The following is a 3,223-nucleotide window of genomic DNA, read 5'->3' as shown; positions in this document are numbered from 1 at the left end:
GGGCCTCTGCGTCACAACGTGTCGAGGCGGGGCGCGGAGGGCGCGGGGCCCGGGAGCAGGCGCACGGTGGGTGCGGCGGACGCGGGGACCGTACCTGGCCTGGGCGATGCTCAGCGAGGGTCCTGGGGCACCTTCTCCTCCAAGGTGGAGGCCTGCGGAGCCAACCTCCAGAGGAGGAGGAGGAGGACGCAGCCGCCACGCCGCCTTCACCTGCCGCTAGTCGGACGGGACTGCCACGCCCTGGGCGCGACACGGGTTCGAATCCTGCCGCGAGCCGCCGGGCCTCCGGTCTCCTCCAGCTTCACCCTGAAAAGAAAAAGAGGTGGGGTCCTGAGGTCGCCCGGCGCCAGGTGCGTCACAATGAGGCCCCACGCGGCGCTCCAACGGGTGCCAAGCACCAGGGACCCCTCAACAGACATGTCTAGATGGCACAAGCCGCCTCCTTGCCCCCACCCCCACGGGCACAGCCCTTCCGCGAATGCCTTTGGCTTCTCTCACCACGTGGTGTTGTCGCTTCAGATCTGGCTAGCACATTTTGTTGACACGTTTTCACATATGCCAAGCCAGCGTGGACCTCTTGAACGTCTTTTAAGATGGGATGCTTGCTTCCCTGGCAATTGGAGGAACCACCTGGCTGCAAGGCGAGGTGCACACTGAAAAGCAAAAAACGAGCAATCGAGCAATCAGGGGTCCATCTTTGCTCAACACCCCGCCCCCCACCAAAGAAAGCAGTAAACATCCAAGGGCTGGCTTATCAGGGGCCAGGATGGAAAGGAACGAAGCCTGTTCTCATCCAGTTCCTTCTTTATGAGGATTCTCTCTCCATGCACAGAGATTAGAGCGCTCTCTCCCTCCCGCCCCCCAACACAGAACCTGTCACCCACAAACGGGGGCAAACGGGAGAGGGGGGCTCGAAGGCTTTAGAGCCGCCCGTGCCCTGTTCCTAAAGGAGGCACGACGGCTAGGCGCAGCAGTAAACAGGTTGCTGGGGTAGTGTGTATCTGAAAGCCTCAAAGTTAGAGCCGGCTGTCCCCAGGGAAACAGAGTCGAATGGGGACTCGCTGCTAAAATGGCTGTGGCTTAATCCTGTCACCCCAGCGCGTCGGAGTGGCGTTCGCGGGGCACGCGTGCCGCCCGAGTTGCAAGCAACTGCTCCCAGGTCCTGCACCGGCGAGCCGGCTCGAGGGAGGCCCGGGAGCCCGTGCGCCTGCGGTTCGCTTTAAAAAGAGGGATCGGCTTCCACCTTCCCCGGGATGGCCAGCCACGCAGGTCCCCTCCCCCCGCCAGCCCGGCCGCCGGCTGGGTGGAAGCGATCTCATTACCACATTTGCAACAAGTCGACCGGCTTCCTCGTTGAATCAAAGATAGTTTGTGGTGGTTTGGCAGCCTGCGCGGGCTGGGTTTTTATAGCGATCGAAAACGTGTATTTATTTATTCTGCCATGACTCTGGCCATATGACAAGCATAAGTCAGCCTCTTAGAGCCGGTGATTTATAAGAGCTCCGAAAAGCCCTGCCTTTCAACGTTTTAATAGCGGCTCTCTCATCCTTTGTAAGTGGAAGTGTAAATTGGTACAGTCCTTTTGTAAACAATTCAGTAAGAAGAGTCAAGGGCCTTCCAAATGTTCAGACATTGCAGTGCAGTAATACTTGGGGAATCCATCCTCAGGAAACAACGCTAATCAAGGAAAAGGCTTGATGAGCAAAGATATGCATAGCAGCAAGATATTTACTACAGGAGGACGGAAAAACATTCCCCTCTCTCTTTCTCCCCGCCCCCCACACCCCACCGCTGGCTTCCTGTCTCTCTCCTCCTTTCTTCCACATTTAAGCAGAGCTTCACTAATCAGTCATCCAAGTGAATTATCCAAGGTGCCCCAACCCAGTGGAATATAGGTCAGATACTGCCGCTTTACCCTGACGCAAGTTTGGGAAAATACATCATTGGGAAAGCATTAGAATAGCAAATGGGAAGGCCTCATGCTAAATTGTTTGTTTTTCTTTTTTTGTTTGTTTGCTTTGTTTCTCAAAAGAGCCAGCTATCATGATATTAGTAAGCAAAAAGAGATGGTATGGATGAAGTGACAGTGTGGATACTGGTGTTCTCACCGGGATTTTGTTTTTCAATGGACGTGGCATTCCGGGCTCTCAGGGACTGACTGTTCACTTCCTTGGTTGGGGCAGCGGCATTACAGGGTATTGGAGAAAGTGTGTGTGCAGTTTGAGTGATGTAGGCTGAGGCGTCTAGGAGAGAATGGCTTACTTGACAAGATTTCAGCAAAGAGGGCAGTAACAAGGAAGAGGGAGGCCACTGTGGCTAACAGTTTGGAATCCTAGAGAATGGGGTGTTGCCTCTAAGGGATCAAATTGGCAAAAGCAGCTCAAAAGCTGCAGGGTTTATGTTAATGAGGAAGAAGAACACAGATGAAGGCTGAATGGTTGGGCAACTTAAAGAAAGCCATCAGCATCGCCGAGTGGTATGCGGAGAAATTGTTGGTGTGTGCTGTGTAGATGCTCAACAACAACGAAATAGATACATAATACCATATGGGACCATTACTACAAAAAAAAGTTTAGATAAGTGGTTTTCACACCAAAAAGAAGCCAATATTGAGGGTGACAGAGGCTGCTGGGGGAGGAGGGGAGATGAGGAAAGAGAGGGGGAAGGAAATGAATCAATGAAATTTATTTTTTAAAAGACAGGAACACGCATAGATACACAGATAGTACCATAGATAGATATATAAGTAAATGGATAATAACACAGTGTGTACTGAAGGAAAAATAGAAAGGAAAACAAAACCCTCATTGTTAACCGACAGCTCATAACAATAATCAAAATAAAATAATAGGATATTGTTGATTTCACTTCTTGAGATGGGTTGTAAATATATATAGTATGTTTCTTAAAAACTTTATCCCTCCTCAAACCTAAATCGTTTGAGTGGCTCTTAAAAAATTTTTTTAAAAAGCTTGGATAAACTTGAGCGACAAGTTTATCTCAAAAATAACTAAAATTCAAATCATAAAGAAATATGACTAAAACACAGATGAATAATATAAAATGAATGGATTTGGGTAAGTGGGATTTCAAAGTTTGAAATTTTTTAGAATAAAAGGTGTTCATGGTTGTCTTTGGGCAGTGAGATGGTTATTATCCACTCCCTGTTTTATCTGTACTGTACTAGGCTCTGGTGCATCTGCAATCCAACAAATTGGCAATT

The 3,223-nt window shown here is 49.8% G+C and overlaps 1 protein-coding gene across 1 annotated transcript in view; it reads right to left on the bottom strand.

Annotated features, from left to right (window-relative positions):
* Positions 1 to 164, bottom strand: part of ZNF217 (zinc finger protein 217) — a 39,406-nt gene extending 39,242 nt beyond the window's left edge. Inside the window, exon 1 of the mRNA XM_004698064.2 lies at positions 95 to 164. The gene's annotated coding sequence lies outside the window, so the exon portion shown is untranslated. The remainder of the gene's footprint in view (positions 1 to 94) is intronic.
* Positions 165 to 3,223: the final 3,059 nt, after the last annotated feature.

This window comes from Echinops telfairi, unplaced genomic scaffold, assembly GCF_000313985.2.
Source record: "Echinops telfairi isolate 266 unplaced genomic scaffold, ASM31398v2 ScPeMD7_5592;HRSCAF=6446, whole genome shotgun sequence".
In the NCBI taxonomy this organism is placed as follows: Eukaryota; Metazoa; Chordata; class Mammalia; order Afrosoricida; family Tenrecidae; genus Echinops; species Echinops telfairi.
The sequence above is the reverse complement of the archived record's forward strand: the minus strand, read 5'-3'. Positions and strand labels throughout refer to the sequence as shown.